Source organism: Hydra vulgaris, chromosome 12 (genome assembly GCF_038396675.1).
Source record: "Hydra vulgaris chromosome 12, alternate assembly HydraT2T_AEP".
NCBI lineage: Eukaryota > Metazoa > Cnidaria > Hydrozoa > Anthoathecata > Hydridae > Hydra > Hydra vulgaris.
In genome coordinates, this window is record NC_088931.1 from 23,968,486 (window position 1) to 23,990,385 (window position 21,900).

The window sequence follows — 21,900 nt, forward strand, 5'->3', positions numbered from 1 at the left end:
CAGGTCAAGTCTCACTCTCCACCATGGTTTTCCTCACACTGTGTTGCTGCGATTGCCAATCGAAACCGTTACTTCCATATTTATCAGCAAAACAATTCTCCAGAAAACAGACATCTGTTTATTACTGCTAGAAACAATTGTAAAAAAATATAGCCAAAGGCAAAGCCCGCCATTCTCAGGTCATGAAATCTCGTATTTCATCACGAAAATTAGACTCTCATGACTTCAGGAGAATCTTTAGTAGTATTAATAATGGCAAATCTTTAATTCCACCTCTCTTGTATGGTTCAGACTTTGTCACCTCACCTAAAGACAAACCTGAATTGTTTGCTAAAAACCTTTCATCAATAATCTCTTGATTCCACTAGTTGCGTTCTACCTAATATTGCCAACAAACATTGCTTGACATTCATATCACTCCAGCTTCTGTATCTAAAGCAATTTCCTGTCTAGATTCTTCTACAGCTCATTGTCTTGCAGAAGTGTTCTGCGGAGCTATCGTCTATACTCTTAAAACTATTCAACAAGTGCTTATCAGAGTCTTGTTTTCCGGCATGCTGGAAAGCGGCCTCTGTTATACCTATCTTCAAAAATTCTGGAGAGTGATCTGATTTGTCTAATTATTATCCCATTAGTCTTCTTCCTATCATAAGCAAAGTTTTGGAATCTTTAATTAACAAACACTTAATTACACATCTTGAATCTAAAAACTTACATTCTAACCATCAATATGGATTTCGATCTTGTCATTCTACAGCTGATTTGCTAACAGTAATAACTGATAGATTTTATCCTGCATTATATAAAGGTGGAGAGGTTAAGGTCATCGCTCTTGACATTTCAAAAGCCTTTGATAAAGTTTAAACATGGTGGTCTTCTCCATAAGCTTTCCTCTTATGGTGTATCTTGCAACACCTTTAAGATTATTTAATCCTTCCTTTCCAATCGTAGCATGAAAGTTGTCCTCGATGGACAACACTCTCTGTAACTTCAGGGGTTCCTCAAGGTTCTATCCTTGGCCCTATACTCTTTTTAATTTACATTAACGATCTTCCAGATATTCTCACATCTAAGGTGGCATTGTTTGCTGATGATACTACCATTTACTCTTGTTGAGATAAGAAACCAACACTCTCTGGTTGCTTGGAGGGGGCATTTGAGCTTGAAAAGGATCTCACTTCTGCTACAGCATGGGGCTCACAGTGGCTGGTGAACTTCAATACAGATAAAACTCAATTTTTTTCAGCCAATCGTTATCGCAATAATTTAGATCTTCCTATATTTATGAACAGTGATGTACTCGATGAGCCATCTACTCTTCATCTTCTAGGATTAACTCTTACTTCCAATCTTTCTTGGAAACCATATATCAATTCAGTTGCAAAATTAGCATCTGCTAAGGTTGCATCTCTTTATCGAGCTCGACAATTTCGTACTTTGGATTCTATTCTCTATTTCTATAAATCTCAAATCCGGCCTTGTATGGAATACTGTTGCCATGTCTGGGGCGTATCTTCTAATGATGCCCTTTCTCTATAAGACAAGGTGCAAAAACACATTGCAAACATAGTTGGACCTGCTATTGCAGTTAACCTCCAACCATTATCACATTGTTGTAATGCTGCTTCTCTTTCTCTTTTCAACAAATACTATAATATAATATATTATATATATATATATATATATATATTATATATATATATATATATATATATATATATTATATATATATATATATATATATATATATATTATGGCTGTCCAAAAAAAATTTTTTTTTCAGATTTGATTGCATAGTTGTTTACTTTGTGCCATTTGACATAATAATTAACTGTGCAAAAAATCTTTCCAATCAGATAATGTTGAGGGGGTGCTCAATGACCATAAAGTTTTACGAAAAATGGGAAAAACATGGAAAAAGTAACAAAGTTCCACAAATTTCTAAAACCCGGTTAATTAGATTTTTCAGATTTGATCAGTTTTAATTATCTCTAAATATTAAATTCTGAATACAAATTACAATCCACATCCACTTTAGACTGGTTTATTAGCAGAGAAATTAATGAAATAAAATACTGCAATACGACTAAAGTTCTGCGGTTTTTGTTATATCAGAATTTTTCCAAAATAAAACACTAGGATTTTTGACTCTTTGTCATTGATTAAAATACGAATTATAAACAAAAAAACATATGAGCAATTATAATTTAATTATCGTAATGTTATAGTTCGTGCAATGTTAATGCTAGCGAGGACTACAACTCTTCAGAGTACACTTTCTGGCATCTGGCACTCGCTTTCTGTGATCCTCAACCACCTGAATTAACCTCTGCATTTCAGATTCATTCCTTGTAATCGATTCATTAAACATCGACATTAAAGCCACAGTTCGTTCGGCAGCATCATTTACTACTTTCAATGAATATACTAAATTTTTTCCTTCTTGGTATTCTGGGGAATCATTCCAGGTAGCTGGATCGTTGTTGAACAGAAAATCAATATCAACCTTCATTGACCGCAACGCACTTGCTGAAACTGATGTCACCAGCATGTCCAGAGATTTCTTCTCTAGACTTTCAATGTTCTTTAATTTGATCAACCTTTCAGACCAGTTCTCACCGTGAAATTTCATGTTGGAAATCATTTTTCGCTTCTCTTCCGTTTGAAGTTTGTTTGAAAACAAAGCTAGTGGGACCAATTCTGGTGAAAGGTACCACAAATGGTTTTGAAAGTTCTTGACTGCTGCTTCGGAAATCGTTTTATTCACAACTGCAAACTGCTTAAGTTGCTGAAACAGAAACAAGTCATTAACTGGAGCATCGCTGGCATTTGTGCATGATATCCAAGATTTTACATAAACCAGACTAGCAAATAAGCAAATTTCACAGAGATTTTTTTCCTCTTTTGTGGTCAACTTGAACTCTTCACGAAATAAATAAATCTTAAAACAATAAATAACCTTGGCCATCCAGCGAGCCATGTGATAAGCACCAGGGATCTTGAAATGATAATTTTTCTCTTCTTGATCAGGGAGTTTTCCAAGTATTAACAGACAGAGATCCATGAGTTCTTTGTAGTCATCCCTTGGCATTTTAACATGCAGGTTTTCTTTGAGGAATGCAATCACTTCATTTTGTAGTTCTTGCACCAGGGGTAATTTCATTCGAATGCCATCCAGAGGTTTAAAATTTCCTTGATTAACTTTGGGCCAATATTGCTGAAATCTCTGGAAAAGAGGTATGTTGGGACCAGATGATGGTCCAAATAGTGATCCAAACACTCCTGCTACTATGATCTCATGAACATGGTGTCTGCAAGCGTAATATAACAAATTTCTACCTATATGTTTCTCTAGAACTACACATGCACCATTTTTAAAGCCAGTGTTAGAGGCTGTAGTATCAAAACTCATTCCAATAACATCACCAATTATGTCCCAGAAATTAAGCAGATGAATAACTGCTTTTGCTTGGGCTTCTCCAGTTCCAGCTGATAGTTTTGCTATTCCAAGTATTTTGTCAACATTGTGACCTGTCACACCTACAGATAGCCAGTCAACATTTGCTTTAGGGGCTGCAGAATTTGTACGATCTATCATCAGTTTGCCATCCCAGTGGACGATTAATGGTGGTTTGTCCAAATCGCAGAATTCAGTTCGAACAGTGGCTTCAATATTTGATCGATGATAGGTTCATTTTCTACGGACTGTAGAACGTGACAATGATCCATCATCGAGGTTCTGTCCACCAGCCCTTGCAATTGCTGCTGCTAGTATAGTAAATTTTGTGTCAGATAGATTAATTCTGTCTAATGTTGATGAAACATCAGGCGAGTCAAGAATTGTATCTAAGATACATTGTCGTTTTGGAGTACTTGCTAAACTTGATTCAGCTGACCCTGAAGAACTTGCTTTACTGACTTGTTGTCTGTAATAAACAGGGATTTCTATCTCAAAATCTCTATCAACCATTTTGTCATTATCAACAGCATCGTTATCGTTGTCATCACTATAACTTTTGTCATGTAAAGGTTCAATAACAGGAACTATTGCACTCGCACCAGATTGTCTTTGCTCTTCTTTTAGCTTTCGTTCCCTCTCTGCTTGTTTCCTTGCTTCATTTCTTTCTTCTAATTTTGAAAGTTCTTTGTCCTCTCCAAACATCACCATTTTTCTCTGACATCTCTGATCCAATAAAAATTCTTTATCTTCTTCAATTCTGATCATGGTTTCAGCATCCTTGTGGGCAATGTCAAAAAGTAGGCCAATGGTGTCTGTAAATGATTTCTCTCACGATTTCTGAGAATCTGACAATCTGGATTTATTTTTTTTTATTAATTTAAATTCCTGGACTAAAGTTTTCAACTTTAAAACTACATTTGGATGAAATGCTGTCGGAATACGGGCTTTATTCCAAATAATAATCAGTTCATCAACAGTTGTTTTAAGACTTTCAGGCACTGACTTTTTGGTTGAATTAAGATGATAAAAAAATGTTTTTAAAACATCAGATGTTAAGGGAAGAACTTTATCTGGAAGATTTGGCTCTGGTTGTCCAATTAAAAAGATTTTGGTTTGAAGTCGTGTAGAGAATAGCAACACGAGATGATGCTGCCATTTCAATGATAACTGAAATATTATGAGAAAATCAAAACTCAATACCATATTATACAAACTTATCATTCAGTTGTTGGTTTATGCATCTGCAGCAATATATTATAATAATTATTACTAAAGAAATTAAATAAATATTTTCAAATTAGAAATTATTATTATCTGCACTTAATAACAAACAATACACTACCAGACTACCATGCTAGTTTTCTGTAATAGGTTACTAAGGTTAGGTACTATCAAAATATTAAAACATTTGTTGTCAAACTGAAATTCCAAATAAAAATAATAGTTATACTTGTAAACCTTTTTATTCTGTTTGAACAAATTCTAAATTGAGTTAAATAATAGTATTAAAATTATGAATACAAATTTTAACAAAATGATATAAACACAGTTGTTTTAAACACTAGCAGACATTTTTTAGTCTGGTGCCCTGATGACAGTTAATCTGCTGCACTTTAATTAATCTATATAGCACGCAATCAGACAATATTTCAGTGGAAAAAATCTAACTAACCAGGTTCTAAACTTTGGAACTTTGGAACTTTTTACACGTTTTTGACGTTTTTCGTAAAACTTTATGGTCATTGAGCACCCCTAAACATTATCTGATTGGAAAGATTTTTTCCACAGTCAATTACTATGTCAAATGGCACAAAATAAACAACTATGCATTCAAATCCGAGAAAAATTTTTTTTTCCTGTGTTCACATGAACAGCCCTAATATATATATATAGATATATATATATATATATATATATATATATATATATATATATATATATATATTACGTGCCAGTTTTTATACCTTTAAAGTTTAAGAAATATAGATTTTAAGTTTGTTTTTGTATCGATAAAATAGACAAAAAAAAAATATTCGCATCTACTTCAATACTTCCATAAAACTAATTAAATGTTATGCAATGAATTCTACTGATGGCATAAAAGTTTAATCGAGTTAATTAAATATTCATATTTCTTACTCGATAACTAATTATTCTTAATTACCGCAATAAATTCTAAATATCAGAGACTATCCCATGACTCTTGAATAAAAAAACATTTTCAAAATTGCAAAAGTATATTTTAATTGCAAGAAATTATCTAAAGAATCACTGCAATATTTTAAATTTCGACTTGCTTGTAAATGGTTATTAAAGCAGTGTCGGAGACCATCAAATGGCGAGTTATTAGACTGGTCAAATCGTAACAATGTTGAGAATGGTAAACTTATGGGTGTTTCTAGACTTTGTGTGCAAAAAACAGTGAAAAACCTGGGAGCTAACAGGTAACGTTGCAGACATCTCTTTTTGTCGCGGGTGCTAAACATCAGTAGTCTTTTGGAATTCTAGTGATACTTAGCGTCCATGACAAAAACAGCGTATTTAGAACCAGAAGTGAAAATCCTTGGCTCAGCAAAAATAAGCTAGCTTAATTATTTAACCAATGCTATTCTAATCAAAATGTAAGCAAAGAACTTGTTAGAAAAACATCAGCATGAAAAAGGTATTGGGTCTTTCATTGGAATAAGAAACCCTTTCCTGCCAATCAGGGACTGACGCAAAAGACGAAAATAGTGCAAAGAATGTTTGCATTGGGCAGTTGAAGATTGGGTAAAGTGATATGGAGCGATGAGTCAAATATTTAGGTTGTGAACCGCAAAGGAAGAATATAAGTTGAAAGATTCAGAACTGAGAATTATTGAGAGCACTATTTACAAGGAAGATGACAAAATAGTGACGCTCAGTAGGCATATGGGGATGTTATTCGCACAAAGGCCTTGGTTTTTGTAAGCTTTATAATAGCCGTATCAACCAATATACCTACAAAAACAAACTTGAAAAACACTTGATTCCATCGACAAAGCAATTGTATGGCCAACACATCTTCCAGCAAGACGGGGCTCCGGAACACACAGCACATATTATAACAAACTGGTTTACCAAAAAGAAGATCAATTAGTTGCCTCGGTGCACTAGATCACCAGATATCTATCCAATAGAAAAAACTTGGTCATGGATCAACACTCAATTGGTAAATCATCGAATTCATTTAACTGATCATTGAAAGTAACTTCTGAACGAGTACTGGTTAAAAGTGCTAAATAAGAAGTGCATGAAATTGGTCAACTCAATGCAGAGGCGAGATCTTTTTTGCTATCGAGCCAAAGGAAGAAACCTAAATATTAAATTTGTATTTAATTTTTTAATTTTTTGTGTTCTTAACCTTAACTACATGAATTTTTTATGCAACTCATTTTATGATTATATAATTATTTATTTTTTTGAATTATTTTTTAACTATCTTATCTTATTAATGCTAATTTAATAGCTTATTAGTTGTTTTTTTCAAAATAAAAAAAATTTCATTAAATATATTTTCCTGACATTTTTTAGTTAAAAAAACCCTGGAAAGTTAGATTAAAGTTACCATCACGATTAAACTTTTGTGCATAGCTGTGTTGTTATACAAATTGTGCATGGCTGTGTAAATATACATGTGTAAAAATAAAAAGCAAGCCCATAGCAACTCGGAGGGCAGCAGGGGCATTTACCCTTATAATTTTTCAAATAAGTAATTTTGAAGAAATTGGCTGGAAAAATGGCTAAAAAAGAGCCCTTAAAACTATTTTAGGCTTGTGCTTTCCCCTTCACCCTCCTCCTCCCCCCACCCTAATATAGTTTTTGTTCCGACGAGTCTGCAAAGTAAGTATATTAAGACATCTCTTTATTATAGGAAAAAGAAAGTTTTACAGTTATTAAGAAAAATACTAAGTTATCATAAAAAATTATTTTAATATATCATCAATAAAAAGAATAAAATTTTTGAGTTTTAAAATGTAAACAAAACGTTAAATACATTAAGCTTGTAAATATTAAGTATTTTCAACTTCATAAATAATGGTTTGAATTAAGTAAATGATCCCCAAAAATTATTTAGTGAATCCCATGCTTCTGATGGTGATAAAGGCATTGTAACTTACATTTTTCGGTGCTTCTCCAAGCTATATTGACATGCTATATTGGCGTGAATAAATGAGTAATAAAGTTGGGTTGAAGCTTTTTTGTCAAAATATGATCAAGGTTTAAATAAGACTCTGTTACTTTTAGATGTTTTCTACCAAAAGTAGTCAATATAAGGTTTCTGTGTAATGTTCTTGTTAAGAACAGCTTCTAAAAATTAAGTATGTAATGTTCTTGTTAAGAACAGTTTCCAAAAATAAAGTAACAAAATTCTCTTTCAATTTTAACTTAATAAATACTTTGGGCCTTTTTTATGCATAAATAGCGTTTTTTACAGGGCGACCTGAAAAAAATCCATTCATTTCATTAGGTTTTACGTTAGGAGTTAATTTGTTACATTTTAACCAAGAAGATGTGTTTCTTAAGTTTATCATTCTTTGTTGTAAAGATTTTGGATATGTCATTATTTGTAAGGAATAAATTAATCTTGTCGTCAAACATGATACTCATTAAGTTTGAGTCTTTATTAAAGTCATTAAGAAATTACTCCGAAATAGAAGCTTAAGTAACATCACAGGAAATATTTTGAACATGTCTATGGTTTTCATTATTATTGAAAACAAATTGTTTGCGGTAACTTCAAAGCCATTTTGTAGTTGTATAGTTATAGTTAATTTCGTAGTATTTTAGTTTTTCAAGCAGATTTAATGGTCGACAGTATTGAAAGCTTTCGTTAAGTCAATAAAAATACCTAATGTAAACTGGGATTTAAGAAAATTTCTGTGAGAAATCTCAAACTTCTTTCAAAGAGGTTTGAGATTTCTCATACAAATTTTAAATTATTTTTGTTAATGGCATACATGTGTAAAAGCATGTTGGTCTAGTCAGTTTTAATTAAAAACTGATTTTGAAATATGACCATGCCATTAAGTATATTATCTTGATAATACTTTAAACATTTTCTCATTGAAATAAGAGTATTATTAGTAATAAAGATATTATAGTTAAATATAAAACAACAATAGTTTGTTATATTGGTAGTTTAAACAGTTTAACAAGTTATATTATGTATTAATAATGTCACAATAATAATATTACAATAATAATATCACAATTAGTTGCACCAACAACAACAACAATAATAATAAAAATATTATCAATGAAAGTTATAATAATATGATAATAGTATATAACAATAATAACTATAATAGTACTAAATATAATAATAATAGTAATAATAATGATAATAACAATAATAATAATAGTAACAATAATAATAGTATTACTGAATATTCAGTTCGGGTTAATACTTTAATTTTAAGATTAGAGACTAATTTGAGAGTATTTTATTCAAAATACAGTTTTTTCCAAGAATTAATTTGTTGGTATTGAATGGATTTGATTCTATTCTTTACAAAATGGTTATTCTGACATCTAATTTTAAATTAGTGATTGAGTAAAAATGTTTATAAATTATGTTCAAAAATGCCTATAAAGGTCTACTGCAATTACACTAAAACAATGGTTGCTGTGTATAATAATTTAAACTGATAGTAAATTTACAGTTGTTCAAAAAAATCATTTTTTAAATAAAATTGAGATAATTTATTTTCTGTATTCCTTACAAGACAAGTTGTGTTCATATCTATAAAAATCTTAGGCAATGTGTTTTGAGTTCATTAAACTTTATAATAAAGTTTTGAGTTCATAAAACAAACTATTTAATGAAATAACAAAAAACTTTACAATTTTTATGCTATATTGATTTTGTGAAGGACATTTCAGGCTTATTGATTTATCCTTTTTAAAAGAACTCATCAATAAACATTTGTATGGTTGGTTTTTCTGTTTTGTTTTCAAAACAACAAAACAGAACTCAATGTTATGTGAAACTTTTCTGCATCTAGCTGGAGACAAAGTATCTAACGATTCGTAATTATCTATAGCTCTGAAAGAGAACATTCTAGGAAGGATTAAATGATAATAAACATATTGAAATCATGATGTTTATTATTATTTGATGATAAACATCATGATTTCAAACTTGAAATTCAAATGAACTAACTTGTTTCTCCATGCAGTGGCCTTCTTTATAAAGGTTCAGGTATCAGACTTAAGAGTTAAAAGAGGGATGTAATAACATTAAGGTAGCCTCCTTAACTGTAGTGGCTTTCTCACCTATTGGATGACTAACATAAAAGACAATCTCAATCCGTAAAGCTGGACCATCATCTCAAGTTGGAACAATATGGCATCTGTTATTTTTATAAGTTTGCCAAAACCTTGTAAGAAGCAACAGATGATGTCATCATACACAATATCAATTCAATATCATTGAAAACCTAGGAATATTTAGAAAAGGTAATAGTCTTCAAATTCAACTCATAATAATCTGTGTTTTAGAATCAAGTATTTAACTTTTATTAAATTAAAGTTTTAATAAACACGTTTTTATAGACCTAAAGTAGAGATAATAAACTAAAGAAGGATAAATAATTATAAAAATAATTTTTTTGTTTCAATCAATAAAATAGCATTTCCCTACTTTGTGATGTGACCTGAAATATTTTTATAAATGATTGTATAGCAATTTATAAATTAGTAAAATAATAGGTTGTCCATAGGCTGGAATTTTTGATTGCTCATCCTATATGTCTACCATCTATTTCTACCATCTATCTACTTTTGCTAGAAACCATTGTAAAAAAGTTTTGTCTAATGCAAAAGCTGCTACTCTCAAGTCACTAAGTCTTGTATTTCATCTCAAAAATTAAGCTCCAGGAACTTTAACCAGAAGAGCAATATCTCCTTTCTCAAGTTTTGTATTTTTTGTTAATAAAAGTAGACATTTCTTTTACTAGGAATAACTCTGTCTTTCTAACTTTTTAACTTAATTATGACTATTTATCCATCAAGTCTACTCACTCTTACTTTACCTTTTTTAAATAAAAGTTTGTTTTGCAGCTTCTGCTAACTCCAAACCTATGAGACTTTAAGTTCAGACTGAACCCAGGATTCACAAAGCTTTTGATCTGATGAATCAATGATTGTTCTTAATTGAAGTTTTTATAAAGAAATATCTTCAAGAAAAAAATATAATAAAAACACACATATTAAACATTCTTCTCTTCTTTTTTCTCCTTATTATTTTTTTGTTTTATTTTATTTTTTCTATTTCTCTAAAGATATTTTTTTATGTCTTCACAGATCAATCTCCTATTTTCTGAATGAAATCTTGCTTTTTGCAGAGTCATTGTGAGACACAATTTTGTTTGGTATTTTCTATATTATATTATTTTATTTTAATATGAATATTCTAACAATTTGTTTACTTTAAACAATGTATTAGACAATTAATGCAATTTATTGAGACTAATTTCTCTAAATTTTATTTTATTATTGCCATAAGTCAATAAAAATACAGCCAAATAAGTTCAGTTAAAAGTTCAGCCCCCCCCCCTCCTTCCTCATTTATTGAATGTTTTAAATTTTCAGAAAAAAGATCAAAACAAAAAAATAGATTTGGTTTTCTATTCTTTTTTAACAGTTTCTAACATTCGTTTTTAACAATGCAAACCTGCTGAAAAGTGCGGTTAAGAAAGTAAAATCTGAAGTAAAATTAACCTTAACTAAAAACATCAAAAAAAGTGCAGTGTAGGGTCGTTCAAAAAATAACACTTTGAAAAATATATATATTGGTACCCATTATTTGTTCAATTTGATTAAATAATACTGGATAATAATATACTAGCAGTAAGCAACCCGGAATATGTATTAATAATAAATAAATAACTAATAACAATTTAACTTGATATATTATCTGAAAAATATAAAATACAAATTCATTAATATATAGGGCTGCCATTGTCCTAGTTTTTAGGTTGGAGAATACTATAAAAGTTTTGATTAGTTTATTGTTGTGCTTTCCTCCATAAAATTTGGGACAACAGGATCCCAATCTATATAATATTATCTTTTTGGTTTTACCTGCTTTTATTTGATTTTAATTTAGAAAAGACAACATAACTTAATTTATTAGGTTCTTTTTAATAACAGCGAGCACCAGAGAAGGAAAGCCAAGTACAACTTACCGATACCTAAAAAAAATAAAAATAAGTGAAAAGAAAAAAGATCATCTTAATTTACAAAGGCATTATTTTACGTTTTTATTATTGTGTTTTAGAAAAAGTAAGTTTTTTAATAGAGTAGCATTATTTTACATAGTTCTTTATTAGAATATATCCCATAAAAATATATTTCATATACCTTTAATTAAAGGAGTTTTTCTAAAAATTTTAAATAAAATCTTATTTCTAGTTTGTTTTTCTAGTTTTTTTGCCACAAAGTAGCGTCACATATTTATGAAGAATATTTAAGAAGAAGTTGCCTGTAAGCTTTTAAAGTTTGCGTATAATTATCTTATTTCAAAATATTCTTTGTATCATCGATACTGCAGCTTTTTAAAATAAAAAGGCAAATAAAAAAAGGTAAAAAGAAAATCAATTTTTTTTTTTTTTACAAAATAAGCTAGTTTAGATGTCTGCAAACGTTATTGAATACATATTTTCAAAGAGCTTTTCAAATAGTTTTTCCTAATAGTTTTTATTTGCATTTTTCTCGAAATACGTAATAAACATATTAAGCCGTTTTGAAAAACGGCTTCAGCATATATTTATAGTTAAAAAATTGCTGTAAAAAAATTTTTAGTAAAGGAAAGTTTTAAAGTTTTTTCTAGTTACTGGCTTTTTTTTTTGGCTCCACAGCAACACCTTCTGGAGTAGCAGGGCTGTCTTTTTATTAAGTTTTTTCTTTATTAAGTTTCATACAATTTTTTTTCAGACCATCTGCAGCTTGTTCGGGCTTATTACCTGAGCACATTAATAACATAATAATCTCAATCATGACACATATGCAACAAATAATTTCTCTCCGTGTTTTGATGCTTTTAGAATTTTTAGCTTTTTTAAAAATCTTTTTGTTTGTTAAAGTGTATAATACTGTTATATATGTTTGTTTATAATCTCTATAAAACTTACAAAGTGTTTTCTACTTTAAAATAATAAAATTGTGACCAGTGGAAAGACTTGAACCAGGGCTTTTTTGTTCTGCAGCTCTGGCACATAGATAAACGACATTCAGCCACTCTAGCGCATAGATAAATGACAATTTTTAAAACTGTATAATAATCTTTTTTTACAGAAATAAATGCTTGTAATCAAAATTAAACAGATGTGGCTGCAATACGGTTTTCAATTGATTGTAAAATTCTGTAGTGCCTTTGCAGCTTCTGCTAACTCCAAACCTATGAGACTTTAAGTTCAGACTGAACCCAGGATCCACAAAGCTTTTGATCTGATGAATCAATGATTGTTCTTAATTGAAGTTTTTATAAAGAAATATCTTCAAGAAAAAAAATATAATAAAAACACACATATTAAACATTCTTCTCTTCTTCTTTTTTCTCCTTATTATTTTTTTGTTTTATTTTATTTTTTCTATTTCTCTAAAGATATATTTTTATGTCTTCACAGATCAATCTCCTATTTTCTGAATGAAATCTTGCTTTTTGCAGAGTCATTGTATTATTATAATATATACAAATTGTATTTCTGTAGTGCCATTGGCACTACAGAAATACCAAAAGTTTCACAACTCTAGCTATTCTTGAAGACAGTGAAAAATAAATTGTAATTCTCCACTACAAAAAGTGGGAGACAAATGTGCTTTGTTATCCATAATCGGAAATCCATAAACCTACAGCATAAAATCGTTTTTTTTTTTGAAAGATCAATTAATATAGAATGATGTGTAATATATATATATTTTGATATCATCAATGCCACATGGATTTCTTTAACATCAAAATCAGGTATATAAAAAGTTGCCTATATATATTTAAATAGGTTATCACAGGTACTTAATAAAATTTTTTTACATTTCTGATCATTTTATTGGATTCGTCTCCCCTGAAAATAGCCAGGTACAAATTTTTTAAGTAAAAAGATTAAATATTTCTAAATTTTGTAACTTGAAACCTATAAAGAAAAATTAGAGTTCTGAGAAAACGATTCAGACAATATGAAATGTTATGAAAAAGCTGATAATGTTTTAACAAATGGAACAAATAAATGGACATCTTTCATGGGAGCATGTAAAAAAGAACTAGAAGCTTTTAAGCGCTGTGATATCGTAGTTAAAATTGAGAGGAAATTTGGAGGTAAAAATAAATAAACAGTAAAAACAGTTTTTCTTCTTTTTTCAGAAATGTTTCTGCAAAATATGAGATATTTCTTAAAACATATGAAATCATAATATATTTTTGCAAAATAATTAAAACACAGGCTAAAGAACATAGACTTCATTTTAAAGAAGGAAAGGTTTTTATTTTTATTTTTTTCAAAGTTAGTTATAATTTTTTAACTTGTAATTTTAATGAGGTAAAAAAAAACATAACTATAAATTTTTACTTTTTAGATTACTTGTTATGTCTAAAGAACAAAAGGTAATTAAAAATCTTTGTATGTTGTTCATTTTTTGTTACTCATTAAATACTAAAATTTAAAGTATTTATCTTTATTGTTGATAATTTCAGTCTTCTCTGTTTAACCAGCGCTTTTGCGCTTAAGACTTTTTGTGCTTGCCTACACCCCCGCAAAGTCTTTGGCGAGAGCATAAAAAAGCACTTAACAAAAAAAAATAAATAAATATTGTTTTGTTTTAAAATCCAATAAAAAATTTTTTCTTTATTTGTTCACTTTTATTGAAAAATGCTTTCTTTTTTTACCAGTTTTTTTTTAAATTATTTTATCTAGTGTATATTCAAAGTATTCTTTTCACTTTTTTTATTTTAATTTAAGTATCAGAAAAAAATTATTTTTTTAAATCGTGCAGGCAAACTTTGAAAAAGACCATCCTACCAGTTTTTTTTCGTGCTCTGGCATTAAATTTTAAATGGAGAAGTCTGTAATTTTGAATTTTGTTGACGTGCTTTTGTTCAGAAAATATTGTTGTAAAAAAAAAAGCATTTTGCTTCAATTATACTTTTTTTTTGTTAAAGATATGATCTTTTAATTTGATTTTTTTTTAAATTAAATAATTTTAGTTGAAATTTTTTATTTGCTTATAATTTAAAATAGTTTTTTTTTTAAATAAAAACTCTAAATTAAATATGATTTCAAAAATTTAAATTTAGATTTGGATATATATAATATACTAATATAGACAAAAATCATTTCTCTTTATCAAAGATTAAATTTTGCAAAACCAATTAAAACTTTTTTTTGTTAAAAAAAAAAGTAGATGAATTTTTTTAAGAGAATTTTAAGAGAATACTTTTTAAGAGAATGTATTATTATTTTTTTTACAGCACAATTGAATGTCGAATTCCACACGGCTGTGTATTTAAGTTTGACTTAAAAGATGAATTTTGTAGAGTTGAATTTCAATTATTTAGTAATAGTAACAAATGGAAAGTTATTAATTGTAAGAAAAATAATTCTGAATATTACTTAACAAAAAAAAAGAATGGTAAATTGTTTGTGAAAGTGGAAAATTTAAGATTTGAAAATAAAAAAATTAATTTCAAGTTTTCATTTGAAAAATTAAAAAAAAACAGTTTTCAACATGGTTGTGCTGTTATTATTACAGGTAATATTTTTAATTGTTATTTTCATTTTTTGCATTAAAAATAAAATGATTCAAATCAATATTTTGTAAAATCTTGAATCACATTTTTACTAAGTAAACCCACAAAATATTTAACCATTTTCAAATATGTCTCTTTTTATGTAACTTCTTTTTTTTTTTTATGATTTTTTTTTTTTTGGCTTCTTATTTTTTTAATAATTATTTTACAAATTTTTTAAATAAATTAAAAAATTTTTCTTAAGAATTTTTTAGGAGTTCTTCTTACAAGTTTTTTTTATAATTTTTTTGTTTTTATGATAATGTATAAACATGTTTGTTTTTACTTTATTTGTTAAATTGAAAACTTTATTTGTTAAATTGAAAACAATTTCAGTGTTTGCAATAGCAAAGTGCAATTGCTTTTTGCATATATATTTTTTTCTCAAAAAAAATTTCATAATTTTTTTTTTTTTTTTTTTGGCTATTCTTAAAAATATGGATCATTCTTGCTTGAGGTTTTTATAAGGTCTTATCTATAAAGTGTATGATGTCACCCTAAGCTTGACTTATAAATAGAAGTATGATCACCTTTGCTTTTGCGTTGAGATTTTTATTAAAAATAAGACACTTTTGAATTTAAATTACTTGAAATCTATGCATGGAGAACTAAAATTTTCTGCTTCTATCTTAAAGTTAAACTTAGTGTGAAAATATTTTGTATTAAAGACTTTTTTGCATTTTTTTTTTTTTTGAGTCTTTTACATTTATCTTTTTTCATTCAGGTTTTTGCTACTTTGAGTTGCCCTATAATGGTTTGTTTATTGCTACACCTGAACCAATTTTTGACAATGAGTTTAGTAAAAATATAAAGACATTGAAATCCCTGGATTGGAGAAAGATAAACAACATTTGTTTAGATAAAGTACATGATGACAAATTAATAGAATTAATTGCATTAGATTATTTTGATAGAAATTTTCCTGATTGTAATGAAGTGATTCATGTCTCTTCTTCTATTGCTAACAATGATAATTTAGATTTTGTTGTTTCCAAGTTTATTCATTTATTGACTGTAAATAATACAAGCCTGCGTGCTGTGTTTCCTAGTTACGGTTTATGCTATCATGCATCTCTTTTAAAGTGTAATGTTGAAAATATCACTTATTATAACGATGAAAATAGAATAATAATATTTTTCTGTAAGTTCAACCTTGTTATAATTGCTCGTGTTACTACTTCAACGGATTACTTAAAACTTGAATATGAGAGCTGTTTAAATGATGTCATATTATTTGTTAATGTTAACAATCCTCTTATTGACAATAATAAACTGATTATTTTGGGAATAGTAGTTTTACCTTTACATGATCGTAAAGATTTAAAAGAAGAGTTATTTTTTCACTTCTCTGAGGGGTTTCATTTAGATAAAATTTTGTTTCTATGTAAAGATGACATGGACAATGAGAATTTTATAAATTGGTGGAGATCAGTTGCAGCATACTGCATTAAAAAAGTAAATAAACAAATTAATAATGAAATACTATTTAAAAAACTCATCAGCTTAACTATGATGTCAATGGCTAAAGTTGACCATTGTTATCCCACATTAGAATCAAATACTCAAAAACAAATACAATCATTGATTCTTAATGTTGAACAAAGGAATGCAATCAATGACAAAGCACTGAAAAAAATCATTACTGGAGGATATGGGTCAGGAAAATCTATAGTAGGAAAAGAGATTGTTAAAAATTGTATGACACAGAATTCAGAAAATCCATTTACCTTGTATTATATATGTTGTAACCATTTCTCCTTGTATGAATGCCATATGAAAGAGTTTGTTGACAGTATAGAGAAAACTTCAAATGTTGAGGTTGTTTGTGATAATTTGTACAATTTATGGAAAAATATGTGTCAGAACAAAAATATTTTAAACACAAACATTTCTTTACCAAAATTATTAGAGTATTTGGCTCACACCAAAGATGGTAAAGTACGTTTTGTACTTGAAGAACTTTCTGAAGAATATGTTAAAGAAGAGGATCCAACTCAAATTAAACATTTGTTTACAAACAAGTTAAAAGAGTCTTTAGTTGTTTTTATTCCTGAAAGTGTTACAAAGAATCGAGAATTGGTAACAAATCAACGAAAGCGTACACTACAAAGAAATTTCTTTCAAGAAAAAGTTATAGGTATGAAGGTCATATCTCTAAATAAGTCAATGAGAGTTACTTTATGCAATAAATTATTAATAGATATTGCTCAAAATACTATTAGTAAAACAAAAAGTGTTTTAAATATTCAAAAACAAAACTTGAGAACATTGCAAGAAAATGAAAAAACGAGATTTATTTGAAGGTAAAGATTTGGAGATCGATGAAAGGAAAGATTTGACATTTGTTTCTGAAAATGATTCTAAAAATACTAAAAACATTTCTGCGAAAAACTATGTGAAAGATAATGAAAAATCTAATGACGCATCACCTTTTGACTTAAATGACACATCACATTTTGATTTGAATGTCATAATTAAGATCAATAAAGATAATGATTATCCATCTGTCGAAAAAGATGCCAGTTTTGTATCAAATATTACTAAAATTGAAACTGTTCATAAAGATCAAGACTCTTTAAATTCAAAAATTACTAACGAGAAAACTGTTGATAACATTCCAGACTTTAAATTAGATCAGTCTTCAGAGAGAGTAGAAAACAAATTTATTAATACAATTGTTAATGATTTTCATGACTATGATTTAGATTACATGGCAAAGAAAATAACAAAAAGTACTAAAGTTGTTGATCCAAATAATTATATGGAGACTGAGTATGTTTTCAAATCAAGTATCATCGGACACTCCATTAAAGGAGAAAAACCCAAGGTTGTATATTTACCATTTTATGATATAACAGATAAGCAATCTGTAAAATCATTGTCCATTATGTTAGAGAAACTATGTTTTAATGAATTAAGAAAAACTGTGGTTATATGTAACAATATGGAAGAGGTGCAGTCTATTGCATATGCAATAGATATAATTGAAAATTTTAAAGCAGTAACTTATTCACCACATTTGCAGCAATACTCACCATCAATAGAAACAAAATTCCATGTTAAAAATAAGTTGAGAAATGACATGGACATACTTGTAACTGACTGCAAAGGGTTTTCGGGTGCAGAATCTGAATCTGTAATTGTATTTGTGAGTCCAGAAGAAATTTATCTTCGTCATGTTCTTGTAGATGCTATTTCTAGATCAAATTCACTTTTAACTGTGTTGGTCAAGAGTTGTAAAGATAACAAAGAGCTTTTAGGTAAAGATAAAACTATAGGAAATGTTTTAATTAATTGGTCGGAAGAAAAAATTGTTGAAAAAACTACCATTTGCAACATCCAATACAGAAAATCGAAAATCAATGGACGTTTTTTTTGTAATAAATGAGAATTCCAAAGTGTTTATAGATCGTGGATCTAATATTGATTTTGAGGAATATAAGAAAAATTTGCAGTTTAAAGTTTTTCATAAAAATATCTCTATGTAAGTCTTTTTTAATACAGAAATAGTTTTATAAGCAAATATTATATAATTATTTATTTATATGTTAAATTTTGTGTGCACACACACACACACACACACACACACACACACACACACACACACACACACACACACACACACACACACACACACAGATATATATATATATATATATATATATATATTTATATATATATATATATATATATATATATATATATATATATATATATATATATATATATATATATATATATATATATATATATATATATATATATATATATATATATATATATATATATATATATATATATATATATATATATATATATATATATACACACATTATAATCACAATTAAGTAGCCCCCTCGTCTGTAGTGGCCTTCTCGGCCTTAGTGAGGTGATTTAACAAAAAAGAAATAATAAAATAGAAAAAAAGGTTAAGTCATTAGCTTAACCTGATATTTATCGTCATAAAGTTCTCTTTATTTTTTTATTTTTTAAAGACATGAACTTTTTAAAATTACTGCAATAATATTAATTACCACGAATTAAGTTTAATGTTATTTAAGGTTTTTTTTTTCATTATTACCATAAGGAAATGTACCCTTTTTATCATTATTATTTTTTTAAATGTTGAATAATTAAGTTTAATATTTGATTTTTTAAAAATGTTTGATATTAACAAAATTTCTTTCTTTTCTCAATATTTGCATGAATGAGTTTAAATTTGTTAAATTTTAAATTTTTTATTGATTATTTCTTAATTTTCTAATTGTGGCTTAACTTGCGTTATAAAAAATAAGTTTAACTTACGTGTTGTGCAAATTTTTGATGCAGGCATTTATTTAAACTGAATTTTGAGTTTAAAAAAAAAAAAGTGTTGAAGTACGAAAACCAAAAAAACTTTTGCGATAAAAATGAGCTAATTTATTTTAAGAATAAATAAAATTTCAATATTGAATAATATTTAGTAATATTTTTAATTAAAATTGAAAATAATGTTAAACCAAAGCATTAACTTCACTTTTAATAAGCTTAAATATTTTTTTAAAATAAGATTAAATTATATATTTTTAGAATCTAAATTACATATTTTTTATTAGAATAAAATTAAATAGTTTTATGAAATTAGTTTTTAGTTAAGTCAAATATTTTTATCAGAGTTAAATTACTTATCGGCATACTTAATATGTATAGCCTTTTTGTGGTGTAAGCCGTTAGGGGTTTATAGCTAAAATATATCATAGCATATACTCTGCTATTGTTAATAGAAATGACGAAAATGGTTTTTTGCAATGATTACAATATCAAAATGCTAACTTATTTCCTTTTTTTTAAATCAAAATGCAACAGCAATTTAAACGCAATAGCAAATTGTAAAATTTTTTCCATTGAGTTTTATATTGTAAAATTTATATTTTAGTTTATCAAATGGTTGGTAGAAACGTAATAAATAAATAAAAAAAACCTATAATACTGTATTTATCTCTATAACCTTTGCTTGACACATTTGAAGTACAATTTTTGACATCAAGAGACCCCAAACCCAAATATATATATATATATATATATATATATATATATATATATATATATATATATATATATAAAATAGGGCCCTGCGAATCGGGATTTTTTTGTATCGAAGCAGGTCTTAATTCGCGATTCTAATTAGCAATCTGAGGAAAGCCAATACTTTTTTCACAAAAAGAAAAAAATTCTATTAATTAATTATTCAGCGTTTATTTTAAAACAGTTTTACAATTGCAGTTGTTAACCGGAAAATTTCTTACAATTCCGGAAAAATAAAGTTCTTTCGGAAGGATATTGAGAATCAGGAATTATTTTTTTTCGTACCGAAATGCTACTTAAGAAATGTAGCCTTTCGCGAGTTGAATTTCGAAATAAAACTATTTTGCTACATACGAAAGTGGCGCTTACGGAAGTCGCACTTGTGAGGCGAACTCTTTCGCTAAAGCTTGGTTTCCAATAGTTGTAGAAATGTCGTACAACTGTTGTACAACAATAATGCTTTATAATGGAAACATTTTCTTGCATAAGTTGCACAACTTAACGTCGGTTGTACAACAAAATTTATGTTGTAAAACAAAAGTTGCGGAAATAGAATCAAACCAATCTCGGCAACAATTGTTGTACAACAAAAACGCACAACTGTTGCACAACATTTCTACAACTATTGGAAACCAAGCTTAAACGATGTTTTAAAGTCTAAACATCAAGCTTGTTGGCCAAACGGATACAATTTAAAAAAACAAAACTTTTATATACAAAAGTGTTTATAATAAAATTTTATTTTCAGTATTGCAACATATGAACATTTTAAGGTTTTATTTTAAAAATAATGATAAAAAACCAAATTTCTTTCGAAACGAAACTCTTTCGCACCGCAGCTTGCGAAGCAGTTCTTAATGGAAAAAAACTTACGAAACGCGGGATAATAAATATATTTAATTACGTTTTATGAATCAAATACGTATAATTAACTAAATAATTAAAATACTAATTTTTTATATGATATTGATAAGTTTCAGTTTTAAACATTTATAAAACAATCAAGACTTTCATAAAATATACATTTTAGAATGTCATTTAATGAATAAGAATTAAATAAAGAAGATAACTTGAACATATGAATGCAATTGCGTAATCGGGAAACAATGCCTATATTGAAATCAAACAAAGGCCTAATTTCAGCGATGAATGCTATAACTTAATTATGTAATAAAATGCTTAAAAACAGCTCTCACTTGTATTCAAGTAGAATAATTTCATGTTTAGTCAGTTTCAATATTTTTATTTTTGAGGTGCTCTGTTATATGCGCTTTTATTACCTCAATAACAACTAGTAAATTTAAAAAAACTTTAAAGACATTCTTTTCAATTGTTTTTTCTAAAATGTTTTCCTTTATAAAAACAAACAAAAAGTCCGGGTGGGAAGAGTATTTGTTGCCCCTTGTGTCATTGGCCCTGATAATGTTTTAATTTTCAACACCCCAACATTATTGGGACTATACAACTGTTACAATAAAGGCATTGGTAACTTATTTATTTTGTATAAACTTACAATTTATCATGTATTGTATTTTTAAGCTGTTAAGATTCTTTAATATGTACCACCGTTGAA

General features: G+C 27.9%; 1 protein-coding gene across 1 annotated transcript in view; it reads left to right on the top strand.

Annotated features, from left to right (window-relative positions):
- Positions 1-21,900, top strand: part of LOC101235146 (melanocortin receptor 5) — a 100,788-nt gene that overhangs the window by 52,707 nt on the left and 26,181 nt on the right. The gene's annotated exons all lie outside the window — the stretch shown is intronic.